Source organism: Ascidiella aspersa, chromosome 3 (genome assembly GCF_963924565.1).
Source record: "Ascidiella aspersa chromosome 3, kaAscAspe10.2, whole genome shotgun sequence".
NCBI classification, from domain to species: Eukaryota; Metazoa; Chordata; class Ascidiacea; order Phlebobranchia; family Ascidiidae; genus Ascidiella; species Ascidiella aspersa.
Window position 1 is genome coordinate 10,790,408 of NC_139449.1, and position 27,057 is coordinate 10,817,464.

The window sequence follows — 27,057 nt, forward strand, 5'->3', positions numbered from 1 at the left end:
AAATTTTAGCAGAAGTGAGTTGTTAGATTTTATGGTGAGATATTTTTCATGCTATCCTTGCAGTCTCAGGACTTTAGATCAACAGCAACCATTGAAGAAGTAAGAGAGCAGCAGTTATTGAGGAATTGAGTGGACCAGGACAGTTGTTGGGTTACCGGGCAATGCATAAGAAGATTCGGCAGATATATAATTTTAAAATTCCGAGAGGATTAATTTATGAACTTATGCATGAACTAGATTCTCAAAGTTTAAACAAAGAACACCAAGTTTTAAGAAAAAAAGAAAGAAAATACCATTTACGTCATGTGGACCCAACTGGGTTCATTCTTTGGATGGCCATGACAAACTTATGGGCTATCAAAACAGCACATTTCCTATTGCTATTTATGGCTGCCTTGATTCATGTAGCAGAAAGCTCGTGTGGGCTAATGTGTGGACAGATAACAGCAACCCAAAATTGATAGCAATGTTCTACCTTGAGCATCTATACAAATCAAGGATCATCAGTCGTCACCTTAGGCTTGATAGAGGAACAGAAACCGGACATAACGCCAGGAGCATAGTGATGTTAGAGATTCTACAGAAACAATTATTTATGGTCCCTCAACATCCAACCAAGTAATTCACCATAATTTGTTAGTCTATATATATATGTTACATCATCTTTATTTTGTAACAGTGTTACAAAGATTTGTATTTGGACTAAAGATTTCTTTTCTGAAATAACTGGTGTGTAAAAACTTTATGAAGTTATTTATTATTTTTTTTTACAGATCGAACGCTGGTGGAAAGAGTTGCATGAGAGATTTGAAAAATATTTCAAAGTGCAGTTAAGGAGTTTAAAAGATGAACATGATCCTACCAATGTGAATCATAGGTATTTACACGACTAAAGTCAATTTTACTGTTTTAAGTTATGTAACTTGGTTGTTGTTTTAGAATGATGCTTGCATACATGATACCTGTTATGCAGAAAGAGCTTGATACATGTGTTGATGTTGTTTGGAATACGCACAGGAGAATCAGACCTCAAAAAGGAACAAGCTTACCAACTGGAATTCCAAACCAATAAAAACACAGAAAAGGACATATAGTTCAAATATGAGATATATAATATAAACTCATGTAGGGTTTTTACTCATCATTACTACTTTTACACCAGGATTGCCAGTCACCATCAATCAGATTGAGAAAGAAATTGAATCAAGTGGAATGACTGATAAACCTCTTGAGTACTTACCAGAGAATTTTAAAGTCAAATGTCAACAAATTATTGCTGAGCCACTTGCAGTTCATGTTTCTCACTGTGCTGATGCTTTTCGCTATTTAAAAACAAATTTCTAGCTTTGCAGCATTTATCATCAGTCCTTAGTTATCTGACCCTTTTAATAAACCAGGCAACTGTCATTTGTTTATTTTTATTGAGATTTTGCTATTGATACAATTTAAAGGGTAATATACACATGCAGTAAGAAAATACACTTAAAACAACGCAATTAGATATTTTAATTATTAAGTGGACTTGCATACACTACAAAATCCCGTTAATTCTGTTGCTTAGTTCGTGGTCCTTCACAGTTAATTTGTCATCCCCAACTGCTTCTGGTGATTTCTCAGTAGAACTCCATCTTGTAAAACATATAATCTTGCATGCGACTTGTGACACTAAAAATAAGTGTTAAGTATATAGAAATAATAATATAGTGCACAAAATCTTTTTTATCGAATAAAACAGCATGAATATTGTTCACCTGCCAAGAGCTGTTTTAGTCGACTTAACCCCAAGATTGACTTTATAGTAAATGCACCCACACTGCAAGTTATTAACACTTTCTGAACTCCACTAAATCGAAACTAAACAAACTGACAGTATAGCTCGCTTTTAATAAATGGCTTACAGCGCAGTAAAAACACGTGTTGCCAGTAAAGAAAGAGTGCATCGTTGACTTTACCAGGCGAACACGCTATAATTCCAAGCACAAACAGACATGCGTTGTTTCTCTACAACTTCAAAGCCTCATGTAACGTACCAAATTTCGATCTCGAGTTGCCAGTCTAATAGCCTATTAAAACACCTTTGTGTCTGTCGAATGGGTTCATACTTACTGGATTTTTTCTTAGCAAAAAACCTCGTTCCTTGCAAGGTTTACAAATCCCACCAGAAGGCCCAATACACCATGTGGCAAACCTCCATGCGCTGGCTTTGAACTTAAACAGAACACAATAGAAAATTTCATAATACAGTATACTTAAGTATTCTATGATGGCAGTGATGGTCCGACCGTAATGCGTTTTATACACTGATCTCTATGAAACCTGGATAGCGCAACTGCGTGCTTTGAAAGGTTCCAAAAGTGCGTAAATTTTGCATTACGGCTTATGGGAGAGGTATCTTAAAATTGTCGTTATGGCAATATTTGCCGAATTTTAAGGGATTATTTATGGTATTGGTATGCTTGACTATACACAATACTCTAATAAAGCAGAATAACTTGATTTTAGCTCCTGCTGATAGAAATATACTTCGTTTTTACTGGCACCAAAAAATTTTTTTTTTATTGCAACAAGGCAACGTCAAGTTAGGTAAAATCAATTTATATGATATACAAATCTTTCGAATGGCCTTTTTGATCAGTCTAGTTAATGTATTTTTTATGTACTTAACTATGCTGGTTGGTAACGCTGTTCTGACAACAACATTTCTTAGCATTTATTTTTGCATAATAGTAACAGCAGCAGGTAGTAGTAAGGGTTTTAATTGAAGCTATATGCATAAGTAAAATCAGTTATTTTATTTAATTGCTTTTAATTTCTCATGGATGTCCGGAATTAGTTGCTGTGTTTTATATGGTGTTTGTCTGTGTCATCCACTAACAAACATTGGCCACCAGATTCCATCACTAACTGGTGTTCAAATGGCAAAATGTAGGATATTATCACATTCCAGTTCATTTTTTGTTTATTGTCGTTACTCTGTTAGGAAAACATATTCGTGCATAAATAACTTATCCATAATACAAAATCTCTGAATGTGTGGGCTGTACTGGATTCCTCTAGTCAATTCACTCCTCGCCTTCAGAGCAGCTTGTACTAATAATACCAGTAGCAGCTCTTTGTTGTTGAGGGGTGCGTCGTCCCACGTGATGTTGGTGGTGTTTTCTACTACTTTCTTTATCACTTCCTTCGCCTCTTGCACTCCCCATAACTTCTGGGTCATCTTGCCCATTTTTGCTAGTGCGCTTTTAAGTGTCCTCGATCCTTTGTCAAAACTCATGCTGTTGTATGCCCTCTTTGATAGCAGTTCTGTAAAATTGAAATCTTCTTCGAAGAGTCTTTCTTTGAACGCGTTTACACTCGGTTTCGTATCGAAGCTTTTTGCCACCCTTTCTTCTATTTGTAGCCATTGATTGTTGGCCTTTTCGAGGAGACCCCTTTGTCCATTAATAGATGCGCCTCTGCCGGGATGGCGACCCATGCCGCCGTATTCTTCACCACTCCTTTGTACGTCGTCGTTATACCCAATTTCAACAGGGCGTCGTGCACGGATTTTTTCTCAGCATTCCTGGGGTCCCCCCCTGGACGGGACTCACGGTCATGAACAATCCATGGGTGGTAATTGGAGCTGCCCTTCTCCACCGGTCCGATGTAAATGATTGCCTTCTCGCTCCTGGTAATTCCCGTCTGTCCAGTTGTTGTCGTAAAAGCAAACTTTCTTGCCCGATATCTTTAATCCGTTTTTCTCGTTCTCTGTATTCATTTTGGTAGGTATTAAGTAATCAAAGATTAAATTCCTTTGCCTAGTTGTTCACAGAAAAAAATACTGGAATCCCTTACTTGTTTTTAGTAAAAGCAGTAAACATGCGTGACGTCGGCGTAAAATTTCAAACCGGCCAATGAGAAAATGGCATTGTCTTCTCGTCCAATCAGAGTTCAATAAAATCTTTTAGCATGTCTATTTTTTTCCATCTACGTACCTTTTTTGCTTTCTCTGCATTAGAGATCCGTGCGCAGTGTAGCAAAATGTAACATGTTGAAGACAAAAGTCGGCCGCAAGTTTGAAGCTCAAGATTTGTTTCGCTATTATTTTTTTAGAAGCTGGAACTGCAAAAACTCAACCAAGAAGAGAAATGCTTGCTAAAATTGATTTTATTTGGAATACGGAAACCAAGATTTCTACTGGGTGTCTAAAGTATACATTTGAGACTTCGTTTCTGATGTCTAGTTGTTGTCTATACAATTTTAACTCTGGTTTTCTTGGAATTGCCTTGTTAAACTAATTAGCGCTACCCCAAAGTTTGGTTTGAAATTGTCATATTGAATGTGACAAAGGTCATTTAGAAAATAAATCTGTGTTTTTTGTTCGAAACGATACTCCTGCTTTGCTGTATTGACACATTACGCACGAATAATCAGTAGTATTAGTACTAACAACAAACCATTTCACTGTTACGCGGACATAAATTTACTTCATTTAGTGGAAAATATTTTAGTCGAAAGATCCAGAAAAGCTGGGAACATTAAGGACGGAACAACTTTCGGCGCTCGTCTAGAATCCTACCACAACGAACATTATTTGGGTTAGGGTGTCGGTTAGCGTTTGGGTTTGGGTGAGTCCAGTAATAGTGTTAAACAATATTACTTGACCTACCCACACCCAAACACTAACCGACACCCTAACCCACATATTATGCATTGCTTAATATTTATTTCAACGTTGTGGTAGGATTCTAGACCAGCGCCCAACTTTCATGTTTTTTGGCTGGTAAAATATATTTCTTAAATTTTGCTTTTCATATAGCTAGCCGTAGTAAACGATAGATTAACGTTCTTTTTAGACAGTGAAACTCGTATTCTACCGCGTTATACATTTTGTACCCTTTGTGTTTCTGGAGTTAGCAGCCACCACCTCCTCGAAATACTTTCGTTTTTTCTTCTGTCGGCGCCACATGAACTCATCGAAAATATCCGGGGATGAATTTCTCTGGTGCGCCATTTACCTCTTTCAGGTACCGTTTAGCCGCGCACCACAAGCTTTCGGTGATTGGACCGAATGGTTGACAGTATCATGATATGTATGGAGTGATATCAAATGGAAAACGAACAATGTGGTTACCTGTTAAATTATTATAGGCTTGTCACTTATCAGACCAAATTGTAGTTCCAGGCATGATGTTGGCCTGAATAATCGGCAGTAATGTCGTGGCACGGTTTGAAGGAAGCATTCCCTTAAAGCAGCAGTGTTAAGTAGACATAAAATGAAAATCTTATCTTGTCGAGATGTCCACGCCGCCAAATACCCCATGTTTGGGAAGTAGGGCGAGCCTGGGCATTTGCACTTGACTTGCGTCGTGCCACCATTGATTGACGCGTCGATGGCCACCACATGCCTGCCCTACTTCCCCGATCATTTGCCGATTAACAATAAGGTCTGCAGAGCATATCTTTGAAAAAAGGTTTGTTTAAACCAAGTTAAGTTTGTAAAATACTGGCTAATCTGACAAAGTACTGTCCCTACTTTGTATACTAAGTTTAGTGGAAAATATTTAAAGATAATTGTAATAATAACTCTTCGAAACACATAAAACAAAAAGAGTAAACACCAAAAATTTAGTTTCAACCTTACAAAATGTATTTTTCCACCTAAATTTTACGACATACGATCAATCCTGCTGATTTTGTTGCTAGGAAGCCATTATAACATGCTTGAAAGAGCTAACTAGGTTAGAGGCGCTAAAGTGTTAAAATATTAAAGTTATTGGGGGGGGGGGGGGGTGGCTCATCGGTCCGGCCTGATCATAGGTCCCGGTTTTCCCTTACAAAGTTACAATGCCCCTTTTGTAACACTGTTCAGAATTTGTCATATCTTAACTACTGGCTACTCCCTCCTCACAAAAAATGACTGGATATGTTAGGAACGCACTCACAGTAAACCCGTTTTAGCTTTTTCAAAACTATGTTCTTTCCGTACGTTTTTTTACCATACTCTTACTTACACTCCATCCAGGGTTACATTAAACTGTTCGGACTTTTGGGATGTTTTTTTAAATCAGAATAATTCGGATTTTGTTTATCTGAGTAACAAGCACTATCTGTTTGACAGTAAAACAAAATTTTGTACATTTAAAAACTGTATTAAGGATTTCTGGCGCTAATCCGGGTCGCGCTGCCGGCGCCACATAAACTCATCTAGGTAGCCTGGTATGAGATGTGCCGGAGCGCCGTTCACACTTTTTGGGTAGCGTTTTGCTGCACACCATCATAGACTTTCAATATGGTTTGTGTGAACGCCAGCTGGTGATAAAAATTCTATTGAATCGTGCTGGAACCCTATAGCAGGAAAAAAAGTTTTATCTCATCAATTATTTTTTTTATAAACGGGAATAGCGCAACAGCTAAAGCTATAAACATCTACATTGTTTTAAACTTACACGACAAGTTGGCGTAGGCGCGCCACATGTCGGACCATATTGTGGTGCTTGGCTCCTGTTTGCCAATATAATGGGTGAAGCATTCTCTAGAAAAACATAAATAAAAATGAAGTGATATCGCAACAAATATGTATATACGGTAAGTTGATGTTATTAAATGAACTCACTTGGTGTCGACGCCGCCAAATACCCACAATTGGGGTATATTGACCATGCCTTATTGGCGCTTAGCTTACGCCGAGCCACCAGGGGATTATTCGTCGATTGCGACGACGTGGCCGACGCCGCCTATCAGTGCCCTTTCAGCTAGCAAATCATGTGAACAAATCTGTGAAAAACATAAATTTTTATAAAACTTCAAACGCACGCATAGTCGCATACATACACACACACACACGCGCAAAAACGATAAACATAGTAGTTATACTTCTAACAAATTTCGCCAATTAGTCTGTTTCGACAGGGCAGTTTGGCGGAGGATATCTATCGTCGTTGCTTTATATGCCCAATGGTAACCCAGTCAGAAATTTTAATGCGGGCCTTACTCGAACTATCATCGGTGTTAGTATGGCCCATTACCAGATTACCACAGAAACCCCATAGATATATCCCAGCTGGGAGACCGGAAAGGTAACATCGGCCCATGTTAGATTTTCTTTGATTTCCCATACATGGCATCCCACATATGGTTCAAGCGTGAAACTAGCCTGGCCAAATATATTCCTGCTTTACACCAATTTTAAAATAGCAAGCAATCAATATTTATTGTCATTAAATTTCCGCGCACAGAAGCACAATAACAGCACGTACAAAAATATCAAACGGTTATTCAAAAAAAAAAGTTAAAAACAATTGAAGAAAACGGCTTTAAAGAATAACTTAGGAATGATTAAATATAAACACAAATAGAAAAAAAGAATTATAAACATTGCTGTAATAAAAAAAACATGGATAGAACTTTTGACATCACACGAGTTACAAACCGCAAAATACTAAACAATTAAATCATAAGTTATGGCCAATTCTTTCAGAGTTTTGACAGTTGATGGAATGCTTAACCAAGAGGTTCGTAAACAATAAATAGCTAAATGTAACTGTTGACAGTATACTCATAAACACATATTAATGCAATTTATGCCTGAGTTTTGGTTTTCATATCCACTTGTAATTGTTTCTTGGTGGTTACAAACACAATATTGAGTGTTGAGTGAGGATATGGAACATCTGTAATAACATAATTAGTGTTAATGTATGTGTATACATGTTTATATACACATAAATATTAAAATTATGTGCTAGTAAAACGTTTGAACTAACTATGTTTACAAAAGCAACAAACCTGCTCAAAGCAGTGCAGTGTAATAGTGTATCTAATTAGCATATTTAAAATTTTTTTTTTATTGAAAAATTTTTTTCTTTTTTCTTAGTTCGGAGGGTCAAACGAACTCCCATCATAACCCCTCTGCACTAAACACTACACTATTAGTAATGTATTTCATTTTACACTAGTGTTTTAGTGTATTTTATTTTACATTACTTATAGTGTAGTGTTTAGTGCCCACACAACATATACAACATATATACCATTGTGGTGCATAAACTTCACGGCGGCCAACAGGGCGTCGTTATTAAAGAAGGCGTTGCCTGCATCATCTATCTTCAGCACCTTATGGCGAAAACGTAGCGCCATCTGCCCCACGCCCTGCGAGTCGTTGGTGAGGATGCTTGCATACTCCACTGGGAAGAACATTTTCCCGAGGACGGTTTTACCCTTCCCCGCTACCCCGTGTAGCATTATATGCGGAGCGTATTCTATCCCTCCTGCTTCCGATCGCGCCTCCAATCCCGCTTGTATCAAAACTAGCAGCAGCTCGTCGGTCGTTAGTTGATCTTGATTGTACTCTATGTTCTTTGCTTGATTTATGATATGGTAGATACCCTTTTTCGCTTCTTCTACCGTCCATTTGGGTACTTGGTTCTTTGCCATTTTTTTGAGAGCCTTTTTCAATTTATTTTTTTTCTTTCCAAAGGTCACCTGGTTGTAGGCACGCTTCGCCAACAGTTCCGGAAAAGAGAAATCTCTTTGAAAGAGCCGCTCTTTGTACACGTTCATGGACGGCTTCGTGTCGTATTCCGCGGCTACTTCCTCGGCTATCTGTTGGTATTGACCCTTGTTTGCTGCCGACCCTTTCTTCATATGCTGCTTTATCTCTTCGGGAACGTCGGTTGGCTCGGCGTGCTTGTACATGTACCTGCACCATTCTGCTTGATTCTTGATTGCCGCTATGTATGTCAATGTGAACCCTAGCTTTTTGAGTAGGTCTGTCGCTTTCTTCTTGGTTATTGCCAATGGTTGCGCTCCCCCCTCCTGACTCTTCATGATGCACATCCCATGATGGTGGGGTATGTTCGAGTTGCCTTTCTCGAGGGGCCCTACATAGATTGTGCATCGAGCCGTCTGGGTTATTCCAGGCTTCCCAGCGACCGTTGTAAAAGCCCATTTTCGGCCTCTGTATGAATTTGCGGTGTCTTCGCTTCCATTCATCGTGGTAAATCAGTAATAAATCTTCTGTTAACCTATTAAGCCTTAAGGTTTTCTGGAAAGCAGTGTCAAGAGGATTAGGTTTAAGATAATTAGTTGCTATATTTCTGATAACGTCGATAGTAGGAAACATTTTTGCAATGGTACATTTTTATTTGCACGAACATATATACACACAGATTACACTAAACACTACACTAAAGTTAATGTATTTCATTTTACACTAATGTATAGTGCAGAACAGATTACATTAAATATAGTGTGGTGTTAAAATGGATTTGCGAATACGACATCTAGTTCCATTGTATATGGTATGCAAATGAAGTTGTCGGTTTTGTCGGTATATCCCACTGTTGACGTCGAGTACGTGGCTCCTCGTAGTTCCTTTTTGATTGATCCCTCATAGACATGCATCTGGGTTGTTAGTGCTTGGCATTGTGGTGATACACAGGTGCTTGCCTCCCACCATGGTGTTTCGTAATATTGTGCTATGGTCTTGTTTGTGCTGTGTGTCGCGTCGTTGCATATGGTGTGCGTATCTGATTGCAGGAATTTGATCGGTATTTTTGTGAATGAATCTCCCAGCTGGTATCTTGTGCAGTCCTGATATTCTTCCAGTGGGAATTCTGGTACGTCTGCTGAGTTTGTTGTTTGGTATCCATAGTCGAATCTCAATCTGTGGTTGAATCCTGTCTTTTCTGTTGCGACGTCGAGTAACATTATTGGCATATTTCTTGTCTTGTCTGTACTGTTGTTTAGTGCTCCTGCTGGCCATAAGTACATGTTCCAATTTGAGAACTTTATCATAGTATACTTGGGTGCTAGTGACTTGACTTGTGATAGCTGCGTTCCTGTTGTTAGTCCATTTGGCCCGTAGACTCTCCATCTTCTTCCTAACGTTGTTCCTTTTGATTCTAGTGCACTCATCTGTCTGTGTATCACTTCACTATGTACGATCATTTGTGCTCCAGCCGCAGGCAACGAAACGCTTTCATAAGTGTTGCCATCCAGCCACGTTTTCCATGGTTTGAAGGTTCCCTTTGGGTCGTCGACTGCTTTAGTGTAGAACCACCAGACTCCTTTTGTTTTGCATTTGACCTGGACTGTTGGTTGTACTGGGTGCATTCTAGGCACTGGCAATGTTCTTGATCTTCCTCCTCCTCCCCCAGCTCCTGCACTATTAGTCTCCGCAAGTCTTGCTCTTTTCGCTGTTGGTTCTCCGTCGTCCATAAGTGACTGGGAATTGATGGATAGATCCTCCATCGCCTCATTCATTGGACTTTCTATAGGGCTGTTTCCTCGTATGTTGGCGGGGGTTGTTGTAGTTGCTGTTGTAGGCCTTGTTCTGTTGTAATTCTGTATCTGCGGCCAATTCTTCTCAGTGCGTGCCTTTTTCGCAGGGGGCATGTGAGGTAGTAATGCCTTCTTAGCCTTGAACACACCACGCACGATAGTCCCACTAACGCCAGGAATATGAGCGCTATTTCTGAGTAGATCGCTATCCGCAGAATTAAACTTGAAGTATGCTTCGTTACCCAATTTTTGATATTGCTTGTCGTGTTCTTTGCAAGCCTCATCAAGTTCCCCAGTAGTGTCTTCCCCTATAGCATTGAACGGTCCGCAATGTGGATGACCTGGTATTGTAATTCCACCTGTTGCTAACTTCCTCTTCGAGATCAATCTCATAATGAATGTAAACTTACCTTATTTGCATATTATATTCCCTTTCTTGTCTACACTAAACACTACACTAATACTAGTGTACTTCAAACACCACTACTCACTAGTGCAGATCCTTTACACTGAATTTAGAACATTAAGGACGGAACAACTTTCGGCGCTCGTCTAGAATCCTACCACAACGAACATTATTTGGGTTAGGGTGTCGGTTAGCGTTTGGGTTTGGGTGAGTCCAGTAATAGTGTTAAACAATATTACTTGACCTACCCACACCCAAACACTAACCGACACCCTAACCCACATATTATGCATTGCTTAATATTTATTTCAACGTTGTGGTAGGATTCTAGACCAGCGCCCAACTTTCATGTTTTTTGGCTGGTAAAATATATTTCTTAAATTTTGCTTTTCATATAGCTAGCCGTAGTAAACGATAGATTAACGTTCTTTTTAGACAGTGAAACTCGTATTCTACCGCGTTATACATTTTGTACCCTTTGTGTTTCTGGAGTTAGCAGCCACCACCTCCTCGAAATACTTTCGTTTTTTCTTCTGTCGGCGCCACATGAACTCATCGAAAATATCCGGGGATGAATTTCTCTGGTGCGCCATTTACCTCTTTCAGGTACCGTTTAGCCGCGCACCACAAGCTTTCGGTGATTGGACCGAATGGTTGACAGTATCATGATATGTATGGAGTGATATCAAATGGAAAACGAACAATGTGGTTACCTGTTAAATTATTATAGGCTTGTCACTTATCAGACCAAATTGTAGTTCCAGGCATGATGTTGGCCTGAATAATCGGCAGTAATGTCGTGGCACGGTTTGAAGGAAGCATTCCCTTAAAGCAGCAGTGTTAAGTAGACATAAAATGAAAATCTTATCTTGTCGAGATGTCCACGCCGCCAAATACCCCATGTTTGGGAAGTAGGGCGAGCCTGGGCATTTGCACTTGACTTGCGTCGTGCCACCATTGATTGACTCGTCGATGGCCACCACATGCCTGCCCTACTTCCCCGATCATTTGCCGATTAACAATTAGGTCTGCAGAGCATATCTTTGAAAAAAGGTTTGTTTAAACCAAGTTAAGTTTGTAAAATACTGGCTAATCTGACAAAGTACTGTCCCTACTTTGTATACTAAGTTTAGTGGAAAATATTTAAAGATAATTGTAATAATAACTCTTCGAAACACATAAAACAAAAAGAGTAAACACCAAAAAATTTAGTTTCAACCTTACAAAATGTATTTTTCCACCTAAATTTTACGACATACGATCAATCCTGCTGATTTTGTTGCTAGGAAGCCATTATAACATGCTTGAAAGAGCTAACTAGGTTAGAGGCGCTAAAGTGTTAAAATATTAAAGTTATTGGGGGGGGGGGGGGTGGCTCATCGGTCCGGCCTGATCATAGGTCCCGGTTTTCCCTTACAAAGTTACAATGCCCCTTTTGTAACACTGTTCAGAATTTGTCATATCTTAACTACTGGCTACTCCCTCCTCACAAAAAATGACTGGATATGTTAGGAACGCACTCACAGTACACCCGTTTTAGCTTTTTCAAAACTATGTTCTTTCCGTACGTTTTTTTACCATACTCTTACTTACACTCCATCCAGGGTTACATTAAACTGTTCGGACTTTTGGGATGTTTTTTTAAATCAGAATAATTCGGATTTTGTTTATCTGAGTAACAAGCACTATCTGTTTGACAGTAAAACAAAATTTTGTACATTTAAAAACTGTATTAAGGATTTCTGGCGCTAATCCGGGTCGCGCTGCCGGCGCCACATAAACTCAATCTAGGTAGCCTGGTATGAGATGTGCCGGAGCGCCGTTCACACTTTTTGGGTAGCGTTTTGCTGCACACCATCATAGACTTTCAATATGGTTTGTGTGAACGCCAGCTGGTGATAAAAATTCTATTGAATCGTGCTGGAACCCTATAGCAGGAAAAAAAGTTTTATCTCATCAATTATTTTTTTTATAAACGGGAATAGCGCAACAGCTAAAGCTATAAACATCTACATTGTTTTAAACTTACACGACAAGTTGGCGTAGGCGCGCCACATGTCGGACCATATTGTGGTGCTTGGCTCCTGTTTGCCAATATAATGGGTGAAGCATTCTCTAGAAAAACATAAATAAAAATGAAGTGATATCGCAACAAATATGTATATACGGTAAGTTGATGTTATTAAATGAACTCACTTGGTGTCGACGCCGCCAAATACCCACAATTGGGGTATATTGACCATGCCTTATTGGCGCTTAGCTTACGCCGAGCCACCAGGGGATTATTCGTCGATTGCGACGACGTGGCCGACGCCGCCTATCAGTGCCCTTTCAGCTAGCAAATCATGTGAACAAATCTGTGAAAAACATAAATTTTTATAAAACTTCAAACGCACGCATAGTCGCATACATACACACACACACACGCGCAAAAACGATAAACATAGTAGTTATACTTCTAACAAATTTCGCCAATTAGTCTGTTTCGACAGGGCAGTTTGGCGGAGGATATCTATCGTCGTTGCTTTATATGCCCAATGGTAACCCAGTCAGAAATTTTAATGCGGGCCTTACTCGAACTATCATCGGTGTTAGTATGGCCCATTACCAGATTACCACAGAAACCCCATAGATATATCCCAGCTGGGAGACCGGAAAGGTAACATCGGCCCATGTTAGATTTTCTTTGATTTCCCATACATGGCATCCCACATATGGTTCAAGCGTGAAACTAGCCTGGCCAAATATATTCCTGCTTTACACCAATTTTAAAATAGCAAGCAATCAATATTTATTGTCATTAAATTTCCGCGCACAGAAGCACAATAACAGCACGTACAAAAATATCAAACGGTTATTCAAAAAAAAAAGTTAAAAACAATTGAAGAAAACGGCTTTAAAGAATAACTTAGGAATGATTAAATATAAACACAAATAGAAAAAAAGAATTATAAACATTGCTGTAATAAAAAAAACATGGATAGAACTTTTGACATCACACGAGTTACAAACCGCAAAATACTAAACAATTAAATCATAAGTTATGGCCAATTCTTTCAGAGTTTTGACAGTTGATGGAATGCTTAACCAAGAGGTTCGTAAACAATAAATAGCTAAATGTAACTGTTGACAGTATACTCATAAACACATATTAATGCAATTTATGCCTGAGTTTTGGTTTTCATATCCACTTGTAATTGTTTCTTGGTGGTTACAAACACAATATTGAGTGTTGAGTGAGGATATGGAACATCTGTAATAACATAATTAGTGTTAATGTATGTGTATACATGTTTATATACACATAAATATTAAAATTATGTGCTAGTAAAACGTTTGAACTAACTATGTTTACAAAAGCAACAAACCTGCTTAAAGCAGTGTAGTGTAATAGTGTATCTAATTAGCATATTTATAATTTTTTTCTTTTTATTCAAATTTTTTTTTTCTTTTTTTCTTAGTTCGGAGGGTCAAACGAACTCCAATCATAACCCCTCTGCACTAAACACTACACTAAACTTAATGTATTTTATTTTACACTAGTACTTAGTGCAGAATAGATTACATTAAATATAGTGCAGTGTTTAGTACCCACAATAACATACGATATATACAACATACAATAATACAATTAAAATTCGATTCCACTTTCTTTCATTGCAGCTTCAACCATGTCTATCATTTCGTAGTCCAATGCTTGTAATTCTTCGTCTTGTTTTTCTTCGTCTCGTTTTTCCTGTTGACATGTGCACTGCGCACACATCCCATTGTGCTCACAACTTCTTCCGTCGTCATAGAAGTCTTCTATGGTTGTCTCAGCGGCCAAGCCCGTGGCAGTCTCAACACGTGATGTCTTGGCCGCCGGTTCTTCTTCTTCTGATTCATACGCCCTTTTACTTCCTCTGCTGCTTTGTGTGCTCTCTTGTCCTCTTCTTCTTCCTCTTCTTCTGCGCTATCTTCTTGTAGTAGTTGTGATACTTTTCTCACGTACTCCGCTATTTCAATCAACGATGGCTGAACAGCCATTTGGCGTTGCTCCATTTTCTCTACGATTTCTTCTACTAACTCCATTAGTACCTCGTCGGTAATATCCGAGGTGATTCTTTTCTGTTGACCGAGGTTGGGATTTTCGCTTGCTTCGTTCCACTCTGCGGTAACAAATCTTCGCCGCATTGGCGCCATATCCTCGAGCCCTGCCATCTTGACTAACGGGTTGTTGGCGTTTGTAGTAATAAACGCGCAGGTCGCCTCGTTGTCCTGCCGGTCGCCGTGAGTCTTGGCGCTCCACGCATTGTGGTGCATAAACTTCACGGCGGCCAGCAGTGCGTCGTTGTTAAAGAAGGCGTTGCCTGCGTCATCCACCTTCAGAACTTTATGACGAAAACGTAGGGCCATCTGCCCCACGCCCTGCGAATCGTTGGTAAGGATACTCGCGTACTCTACCGGGAAGAACATTTTCCCGAGGAAGGTCTTCCCTTTTCCCGCCACCCCGTGTAGCATTATGTGGGGGGCATACTCTATGCCTCCTGCTTCTGATCTTGCTTCTAGGCCCGCCTGAATCAGTACCAGCAACAGCTCGTCGGTTGTCAATTGATCGTGATTGTACTCTATGTTTGTGGCCTGTTTAATTATATGATAGATTCCTTCTTTTGCTTCTTGTACTGTGTCCACTTGGGCACTTGATTTTTTGACATCTTCTTTAGGGCCCTCTTCAATTTATTCTTTTTTTTTGCCAAATGTCACCTGGTTGTACGCACGCTTGGCCAGGAGTTCCGGAAAAGAAAAGTCTCTCTGGAATAAACGCTCTTTGTAAACGTTCATACTTGGCTTGGTGTCGTACTCGGCGGCCACCTCCTCTGCGATTTTTTGATACTGCCCCTTGTTTGCCGCTGATCCCTTTTACATAAATTCTTTCATTTGATCCGGTACCTCTATGGGCTCGGCATGTTTGTACATGTACCGAGCCCATTCCGCTTGATTTTTCACTGCTGCCACGTAGGTCAACGTAAACCCGTGGTTTTTGAGGAGCTCTGTTACCCTCTTCTTCGTAACTGCCGGTGACTGTGCTGCCCCCCCCTGATTCTTCATTATGAACATTCCATGATGGTGTGTAATGTTCGAGTTGCCTTTCTCTAGGGGGCCTACATAGATTGTGTAGCGTGCCGTCTGGGTAATTCCAGGTTTCCCAGCTACCGTTGTGAATGCCCACTTTCGGCCTCTGTAGCTTGATGCTTGCTCTTCTGATCCATTCATGATGATATATTAGTAATAAATCGTCAGTTAATCTATTTACTCTTAAGGTTTTCTGAAATGCAGTATCAAGTGGGTTAGGTTTAACGTAATTTGCTGCTATATTGCTTATCATATCAATCGTAGGAAACATTTTTTCAAATGAAACATATTTATTTGCGTCAACATATATACACATTTTTTTGCACTAAGTACTACACTATATTTAATACAGTTAAAATTGCACTATAAAAGTAGTACAGTACTAGAACGGATTTGCGAATATGATGTCACATTCCATTGTATACGGTATGCAAATGAAGTTGTCCGTCTTGTCCGTATATCCCGTTGTTGACGTTGTGTATTGGGCTGCTCGTAGTTCCTTTTTGATTGACTGGTCGTAGACGTGCATCTGGGTTGTTATTGCTTGGCATGATGGTGATTGACACGTACTGGCTTCCCACCATGGTGTTTCGTAGTATTGTGCTATGGTGGCTTTTTATGGTGAGACAAAGCCAAATCCGGTTTAGGGCGCTGGTCTAGAATCCTACTACAGTTATAAAATCTACACACAAAATTTGAGTTAGGGTGCGAGTTTGGGTGTGTGGTCAAGTATTATTATATTCTTTATTTAATAAGAATTTAAACAATGCATGAATTTATGACAAATAATAATATTGTTGAATATTAAACTAACAATATAATTGTTGTTGCTGATTTGAGTATCTCAGATTACTTAGATTTAATAATATAGATGATGTATGTTAACCTGTAAATATTTCCTGAAGACTTTTGTACTGGGAAAAATAAAAACAAACATGGAACAACAGCGAAGTGGTATATTCTTATCTGAATGATTTAAAGAGCAAGAATCAAGGCAAGCAACAAAATAATACAATCCTGGACAACTTTTGTCTCATGTAATATGTGATGTGTAATGAGAACTAACAAGAAAAAACAATGAGAATTTGTTAAGATTTTTTAAATCAATATTGTCACCCAACAACTGGCTAAAACTAATATAAACTTGAAAGCACCGAAGGTTGTAGTTTGACATATAATGAATTACTCATTAAACACATAGATAGCGTTTTGTTAACATTTTTAAATTCAATAAGGGTAATTTATAGAAAATGCAACGTATAAACTTTTTACGAATTTACCTTTTATTTTATTGTTTAATTACAAGTGTCATTTGACTTTGTATTCCTTAGTTATGGTTGTTTTTCTATTTGTGTAATGCAACAGAGTTGCTGCTGTGTGGAAAATAGTAATTATTTACAGAGATTTTGTATTATGGATGAGTTATTTATGCAAGAATATTTTTTAACGACAATAAACAAAAAATGCACTGGAATGTCATAATATTCTACATTTTGCCATTTGAACACCAGCTAGTAATGGATTGGGCATCTGGTGGCCGCCAATGTTTGTTAGTGGATGACACAGACAAACACCATATAAAACACAGCAACTAATTCAGGACATCCATTAGATATTAAAAGCAATTAAATAAAATACCTGATTCTACTTATGCATATAGCTTCAATTAAACCATAAAAAATACATTAACTAGACTGATCAAAAAGGTCATTCCAAAGATTTGTATATCATATAAGTTGATTTTACCTAACTTGAAATATTTTTTGGTGCCAGTAAAAACGAAGCATATTTCTCTATCAGCAGGAGCTAAAAAATCAAGTTATTCTGCTTTATTAGTATTGTGTATAGTGCCAAGCATACCAATACATCACTAATCCCTCAAAATTTAATGGTATATCCATATGCCTTCGATTGGGTTGATGTTAGTCGAAACATTTTTAAATATTCGTTTTCCTCCATACAGCCAATGTGGCTTTTGCCTGGTGGAAAATTAATTTCCGGGATTATTTCCCGAATAGAATCAAATAGCTCTGTATTTGCTATTTTTACAAATTCCTGAAATGTCTTGTGATGTTTTTGGTATATTTGGACGGACATAGATTACATACCCAGAAATTTTGAAAATCACCAGTTACACAATTCTGGTGGAACCATTTTTCCTCCGTCATCGGGCATACGGCAGTGGCAATAAACATAACATACCCAGCAAAATGCCACAGATGGCGACTGTGCATTCATTGATTCTGCTAAGAACTTCATCCACGAAACTTATATTACTTTGCCTCAATGCGTATGTTAAAGATGTCCTCATTTTTTGTTGGAACATAGTGACTGTAGACGGATTAATGTTTTGCAACAAAAGCGCAGCATATCCGATTGCAAATAGGCCACAGTCATTAGCACCACCGGTTTGCTGCTGAACTGTTTCTACAGACATAATAATGTTGGCTTTTGGTTTTAGGAATTCACAAGCAGCTTTTTCAATGCTTATGGGATATCTAATCCCTCCGTCTTTACAACTTGATTTTTGCAAACTGTCATAAACAATAACTTCATTCATCTTTGCGAATACATTTAAAATATACACCCAATTACCTCTCACATTTACAATTTGTATAAACTTTTCAATTCCATTAGGCGTTGCCTAATATTACATCACTCAGTCCAGTTAAGTCTTTGTTTTCCATTAACATCATGGCAGCATTTATTAATCTATTATCCCACCACTTTTCGGAATCCAATGTGGCGAGATCTGTTGTCGTTAAGTGGTACTTGTCCAACCAGTTAAAACTTTTATTGTTGTTATATTCTGTGGAAGTTGGTTGTTGAATATCATTTTCTGAGTTGCTGTCAAATTATGTTGGTTCGTGATGAATTCTTGAAATCGAAATTCGGCCAAACTTGTCAAAATGTACATATTTCTTTGTGTTTTTTTTTATTCTTTGAATGTTTTGGTTGTTTGACTTTGTATTTCGTAGGTCTATCAAAGATCTAAACAAAAATATATGGTTAAAAACTGCCTTCATTTGATTAAGAAAACGAATGTCTCGTTTCCTGCTTGAATATAATTGTGCTGCCCCTTGGCTATTAATAAATCCTTTCATTTCCACCACATTGTCAAGGCGACGAAGAATTTCTTTCTCATCTTTAACATTGCCTTCGTGGAACCTGGCAAAAAGGCAAAGAGTCTAACAGAGCTTTTCGCAACTGGGTGGACTTCAGAGCTTTGTTGTTCGGTCTTTGTAGCTTGTCCATTGATCCACGGGAAGGATACATTTAACGACTTGTGTTTAGAAGACTCTATATTAATTTTAGTTGCTTCTGCTACCATTCCGTTATGTGGCTGAAACATCCCTGGTTTTCTTTTATTGTCATGAGCCACTACCATATTGGCCATATCAATGATAACAATATTCGGAGGATGCTTCATTGATAAAATAATGTCAACAAAATCGCGAGGACTTTCAGCTCGCAAAACAAACTTTAGCGCATAGACAACACCATGCTGGCAGGTTGCTGATGCCCAGCCACCAGAACAACCCCATAGCTTGCTGAAAGCCTGTTTAAAAGTAGCTTTGTTCACTGCAACAATAATATCAAGTTTAGATCCTTTAGATGGGGCGCCTATACTTTTAGCAAACGCTACAACTTCTTTCGCTGTAGAATGGCTAAGCAACTCAACAATTCTTTCTTCGGTAATTTTTCTGCAGTCATCTTCAAGATTTTCAATCTTTCAGTCGCTACATTTCCGATGCTCTGTGTTCAATAACATATCACTCTTTCGTGTGTGTCTTCCAATAAATGGGGCCCAGCACAAAAGATTAGGTACCACTGGATATGGTAGATTTGCTTTAGCTGCAGGAAAACCACGTAATAACACAATTTTTCCACGTTTGTCCAAAATTACTCACAATTTACAGGATCTGATTCGATTTTGTCATAGTTCTCTGGTAACGTTAAACTGGAAAGCGGACAGGGAAAAGCAATTTTTCTGTTAAGGTCAAAGGTTAAAATTGTTGGATGGTGACCACAAAGATTACAATAAAAGTCATACGTGTGATCGCACAAGCAGTCAAAATGCAAATATGCATCAAGTACAGTTTGAGATGGCAAATTTTTCTTAATTCTTTCTTCTAAAATTTTAACCACTTATCCCACGGGAACATGTTGCATTAGGCAACATAAAACAAAATTGTCATTGTAGTTATGGATACCATCTTATCCGTTTGATATCTGTAACATGAATTTATAAACCCAACTAACCTTGCAATCCCAGTGACCTTAGCGATTCCAGCGATCCAAGCAATTCATTTGATCTTGGACTACGGTACATTTTATTAAAAATGTGATCAGTTCCTTACCTTATTTAGAATGGTTCCCTCCAATACCGCTGACTAAGGTTTAAATGAAGTGAATTAAATACTTCCATGGTTGGCAGCATAATATGCAAAGTCTTTCTCAAAAGTGTCCAATTATTTTTTATTACCTCCCGTGGAAAAATCTGTTTGTTGCACAACACATGAAATTAAACATAAATTGCACTTAATTTACAGCTCTCAAATACATATATATAGAAGGCTTATAAGATTAAGATAATAATTCATTTTATTCTTAAATTCAACAATTAAAAAAAATTCTTACGCTGTTTAGTTGCTCCATCAATGTATATGGATCCGCTTTTTTTTTCGGTATAAAATTAATATTTTCTTTGATTGTGTCAAGTGTTAATTCAGTGTAAAAAAACCCTTCTGATACCTCCTTGGGTACTCACATGTAGAAATCATGAAAAAAACATAAAATGCACTTAAAACGTCAACAGTTTACCAACTATTTAGCCACATTGAAAAAATATTTATATATACATAAATAATAATTATATATGTAACTACTAAATTATAAAATGCCCTTTTTTTGTGAATTATCTTCAGTTACGGCTGGTACTTGTGGTTATGCAATGTATGCAGGTAGACAAACTTTCAACAATGGCAGTAAAACCTTAAAGTAAACATCCCAAATTTTGGACAACAATTAAAATGTTTTAGACAATTTTTGTGTAAAAGCAGTTCTCCAAATGTGTAATTTAAATGAGGCTATGGAATTTGTCATTTCTTTATTTGAATCAGTTTTTAGAATTGCTAATTCAGGATGATGCCGGTTTACAATGATGTTGTTGTAGCATTGGAATACATTAATATTGCTTGTTTCGACTGGTCAACAAAATAAGCAGTAAAGTGAATGTGATGCTGAGACAAGTATTTACAGGCATGGGTGGTAATTCAAGGCTGCAGGCATGGGTGTTTCAAGATAGGCGTTGATGTAAAAATTGAAAGATGTTGTACAGATTCCAGGCAAAAAATGCAAAATGCAATGTAATAAAGGTAAAAATAAAAAATTTGATTGTAAAGAAATATAAAACAAAATATTTCATTTAAAAAAGATGGGTTAACGCAAAACAAAAACATATATTTTGATATAAATTGATTGGAGCAAATTATTTGATTAAATATAAAATGATTTAAAGATAAAGGAGATATTAACTAAAATGATTGAAAGATAAAAAGAAAGGTAAAGAACAGTATTCAAAAGAAATGGTTGATTGATTTATGAAAGATGACTCTTTTAACTAAAAAATATAATTGATTAAATGATTTGGACAAACAATAAGTTGATTGGGGCAGATTATTTGATTAAAAATAAAAAGAAAGGTGAAGAACAGTATTAAAAAGAAAATGGTTGACTTATGAATTATGACTCCACACAATGATTTAAATTGAAGTGGGGTTATAATAACTAAAAAGTTGTTTAATAAAATGATTTGGACAAACATTAAATTGATTGGGGCACATTATTTCATAAAATATAAAATGATTAAAACATAAAATGAAGGGAAAGGACAGTATTTAAAGTAAATAATTAATTTTAACAAAGTGTTCATCAGTAGCAACAGCAGAAAGGTTATCTTTTTCTAATAAAATACTGTTTTGGCAAGCAAAGTAATTTTCGTTTGCTGCTGGTTCTTGTGTCATTCCTACACATGTGCTGTGGAACCACTGTGGACACCGAGAGCATTGTACCCAATGAACTTTTTTAGGGTCATCACATAGTTTGCACTTGTTGTTTCTTAGTGTTCCTTCAAGACAAGCCCCAACAACAGAATTGTATACTTGCTGGCGATAGTCAAATACTCCGGAATGCACAAGATTTTTGTTTGTTGCAAGCCATTTTGCATACATGCATACTAGGACCCCACAGCTATCTGTGTCTGCTTGTAGAGTCTGTGGCCAGCTTTCCACAGATGTAATGGAAAATTTGAACTTTTGTGTCATAAGATGATTTATAAATGCAAAAGCCCTTCGAACACTCATGTTTGTTTGAGTGCAAACCATTTGAACGGGATCAAGGTACAAAAGAATTCGCTTTTCAATATCTACTGCAAGTAATATCCAATGTCGTCCACTTGGGTTCCACGGCACAAATATCCACTTCTTGTTAGTTAGAGATATTTTAGACAACAATCTTTTAATTGAGCCTTTTTGCTGTAGAATTAGGGCAACCATTGATGACACATAGAGGATGTTGCTATGACATACACTAAGTTGCCATAAAAAAACATTTACAATCTCATCATATACATCCTGCACGAAAACTGTGATCATGGGACAGCAAAACCAGTAATTCTCCTCTGGGTATGTGTGGCTCAATAGATTTTATTTGTAGCATTGATAAAGAATGTGGACCATTTTTAACTATGGTGTGTTCATGATGTTGAACAACATTAAGGTTCGGCGTGATTTTTTTAGTGTTACACTTTTGTCTTGGGTTCTGTAGCTCTTTAGCAGGTGATGGCAATGGCAGCATATTGTCTTTGTGTGTACCACAACTTGCAGAAAGTTTGTTTTGTATTCTTGGGGTTGGATATAGCGTGACAACTTGATGCAATGCCTGCATCTCATTAGCGAGTGCTCCAGATCTTGAAGCAAAGTAGTTTGGTTTTGGATGTTTCCGAGGAATCTCATTATGACAAAGACTGTTTGAAGGATGCTTTCGTTTGATTTTTAAAGAAGTTTTTGTTAAATCTTTTTTTATTGACTTGTTTGTACAATATTTTGTTGAATCTAAAGCATTACGCGAAACTTTTAACCCAGCATCATAACTGCATGTTTTTGTAATAGCTATAATAACCTCAGAGAGATTTTGCTCAACTTCTTTTAAAACTTTCTCGGATCCAGCATCATATATCAAATTTTTTATTTCTGCAAGTTGGTCTACAATGTTTTTGGTAGTCTTGGGGTTTGGTTTGTCATCAGTTTTTGGTGTGTAGTAAAACTCAGCGGATGCTTACACTCATTGCTTGTTACTGTTATATTTTGATCTGTAGTTGAAATTGGAGTGCCAACAGAACTCTCATTTAAGTTTTCTTTAGGTGCGATCTTCCTAACAATGTCATCGTCTAGTGTTAAAAACACAGAATTGCTGTACCATTGAGGTAAGCTAAACCAAGAAACGTCATCAAATGTTTTGAAAATGGCAAACATGTGCTTGCACGGCAAAATATTTTGTCTGAAGTCAGGGCATGTACATTTTGGAAACTCCTGTGCAGAGCCAAGTCGAACATTATATATCTCATTATTTAAAGTGCTTTTTACAGTAAAAGTATTGCCAATCCTTGAGATACTTCCAGCCTTAACACCTGTGGACTGTGCAATTCTTTGCATGCAAAACTTAAAAGGTATTCGGGCGGTTTTTCAAATAAAAAGGAAAATTATCATTGTACTTTCTGTAGGAACCTGATGACCTCAGATTCTTTTCCTCGTACCTGTATTACAAAATATATTTAGTAAGCAACAGGCATACTGTTAATTTAATATTGTTACCTTCGTTTAGCTTCTAGAAGAAATTCTTTATGCAGAATTGTTACTAATCCTGAAAGTGACTTATCTGTGCGAAATTTTATGTGGCACTCCTTAAGAACGCGGTTCTGCCTCTCCACACCTTGTTGGTTCTGATTAATACTTTCAGTCTATCTGCTCGATAAAGGTACACCCATCGCTATAACAAAACTATTTCAAAATTCTTAAAAAATGTACAAATATACTTTTTAATATATTATTATAGTTTAACCTTCTCTTTTAGCCACATGTTCTCAAAGTATCTTTGTAATTTCAAGTTGTTTTGCCAAAGCTCATTTGACCTTAAATTCTGCAATGCTTTAATAAAGACACTTTTTGAGTTTCTGCCTGAGCTACACTTCTAATATGTTTTAGAACTTCCTCTCTTCTGTCCCCAACATTATTTTCAGTCCTTTTTACCCATCTTTCCCATGCCTGCTCTCGATGGAAATCACAAATTAATACCCTGCAATCTGCAGAAAAATATTAAATAAATAACTTGTAAATCTTTGTAAAACCTACTTCAACAACAAGCAAAAATGTCTTCAATAATTATTATAGTACCACCTACATTTGCTTTACTCCCAAGAATGTTTTTACCTGTAAAAGTTCTTTCTATTGCATTTATCTCTGCATCACATTTGTCCGTCATGAAAAAAGTAGGACTCCAATTAGGACACCATGATTTTAAAACATTCAGCGCTTCTTCAATATCTGCCTGCCTTTCATTCTGTGTAAACATTGGTTTTTACGCACAAGAAAAATAAAGGTAGGGCATATTTTGATGTTTTATATGTGGCATCCAACCGGCAGAGATATCTTGTCCATAACGGAGAAGCAGTCTGCGTTGCCAAGCAAACTGGTGGACAAATAGAAGCGCTGACAGTTGGAGAATAAGAGCACAATCATCAGTATTTTTTTCTAAATCTGGCAAAAAATTTGTGTCAGCAATATAGGGTCTAAACATAATATTGTCATCCTTAAGAGCTTCCTTTTTCCATTGGTCCACTAACAATTGGACATTACTTTGGTCAATTTTAGCAAGCCTTCGTTTTGCGAAAGACCTGCAATAGTGGTTCTGAATGTCTTTTTTTAATGGAAAAAATCTTCGATTTGAGGTCAATGGAGTAGTTTCCTTATTTTCAAAAAGTTCTTGGACAACGTATATATAAAGTCCTCGTTTGATTTCCTGTATATTGTGTACACCATTGTTAACCATTTCATCAATTTTTGATTTCAGTCTTTGGTCTACTTTTTGAAATATTCCTGCCGCCTAAAAATTATTAAAAAACAATATATTAATATAATTTTTCCATTAAATATAACAAGGGATTTAATTCAATAAAGTCTAACAGCAGCCAATTGTAAATAATTATGATTTCTTTTAGCACAGTAACAAACCTGTCCCAACACATGCCCAGAATGTTCATCCTCATGGGGAAATGTAATGCTACATGCAGCTTCCTTGACTAATATTGTTCATCTTTTTTATCCAAGATCCTTTTGCGAAGTATTTTTATTTCGAAAGAAGAAATAGTTGAGTTTAAGCACTTAGTTACGTAGCATGATACATACTTGATATTGCGGAAATGTAATAACTTCTCTAATCGTTATCTTAGCCTTGCAACCCATTTTTTTTTTAACATTGTAAGTTTAAATTGGTTTTAAATGGTTGGGGATGGTCCAGCAACTGAGAAAACAAGCATTATTTAACATACAAGTTATTACTTGTTTGGGAATTTGCCGTGCTCTTTTATCATTGCTTGCTTTGTTATAGTCTTTTCCATGTTGACAGATGAGTTCCTTTCTTTTTGTAACAACAATATATGGTATTGATTCCTCATCCCACTGAATTGGACTTTTTGACAAATCTACCACAAGATAAGTTAAAACATAAAGCTAAGATGAAACAAACGATTGTAAGTAGTTTTTATAGAAATGCCTACCATGGGAGTGGTTGCGATATGCAATAAACTTAGTTGTAGGAAATATTTCTAAAGTTTGTAAGAGCATCTTCAGCTTTTTGGATTGATGAAAACCACTTAAGACATAAAACATCAGTATAGGTTATTTACTATTTAGTTCTATCAGACTGACATAACACTGTACCTTGATGTTTAGTTTCTTTGTTTGGGGCATAGGTTTATCAGTGGGTCTTTGAGAAACATCCTTAAAAACAGATGTTAACTTTTTAACAACTTTTAAAATAATATTAATACCCGCTAACAATTTACAGGGGCAATAAAATATAATTACCAAAATTTTAGAATTACGAATTGTTAGAAAATATCCTTCATCTTTTTGAAAATCCGCATTAAAAAGTGATTCTCGAATGATTTTACTACATTTTCTCTTATAACCACCATTTTGCCAATTTGTTTCTGACTAAAAACAATTTTTACATTGATAAAAACAGTTTTGTTGCACATGATTTAATTCTTTTTAAAAATGACGAATAACTCTACAAAACATATTCTTACCGATCCAAGGTAGGCAGGAGATGCAGCATGGTCAGGGGGTGCAGTAGGGCCTGGGGATGTAAATGTTAGATGGTTTAGGATCATTGTGCCCTAGGGCGGCTCACACCTATCTGACATTTTCGATAAGCCATACTACCTTTAAAAGCTCGAAAGATTTATTTAGGAGATATTTTGAATTTGATTAGCTTTCCAGGAAAAATATTATGCGAAACAATTAGGCGGGAAAACAGCGGGCATAATAGCGGAACGTTTAAGTATTCTATTTCAGCAAAAATATTTATATATTATTAATTTAATAAAATATTTTTGTTTAAAAACTAATTTGTATGTTATATTTTACGTCAATTGACACGTAAAACATGAATTTAAAAAAAAAACTCTCTCCTGCAACTTGTAGATGTAAATAAACCTACCTAATAATAGTATACTCACATGCAGTAGGCCATGTGTATTATTAAAACAACAGATAAGTAAATGAAATAAATAACAGGCGTAGTATATATCAAACTAGATTTTTTTATTAAACACAGTGGTTCTACTGAGGACCGCGACTGAAGTGACAAGAAGGGTTAGGAAAATAAAAAATGATTTTATTTAATTTTAAGTTAAAAAATTTATTCGAACGCCGTTTTGACGCCTTAAACCACCACACAGTATGTTCGGTAAAAATTCGCCCGTATATGCGTTATTATGCGAACGCCCGTATATGAGGAGACCTAGCCAAATATATGGGTAATTTACTACACCACTTGATAAGTGTGACGTCATGATAAAGACATGATATGACGTCATAGCTGTCAGGCAACACAAACACCTTATAACGACCAAGTAAAATTTATTCGAACGCCATTCCGACGCCTTACACCACATATAGTACGTTCGGTAGAGAAATTCGCCCTGTATATGC

The 27,057-nt window shown here is 37.1% G+C and overlaps 2 pseudogenes; one reads left to right on the plus strand and one right to left on the minus strand.

Annotated features, from left to right (window-relative positions):
* Positions 1-349: 349 nt before the first annotated feature.
* LOC146159933 (uncharacterized) lies at positions 350-1,072 on the plus strand (annotated as a pseudogene).
* A 22,474-nt stretch (positions 1,073-23,546) lies between these two features.
* LOC146159934 (uncharacterized) lies at positions 23,547-26,234 on the minus strand (annotated as a pseudogene).
* Between the last annotated feature and the right edge of the window lie 823 nt (positions 26,235-27,057).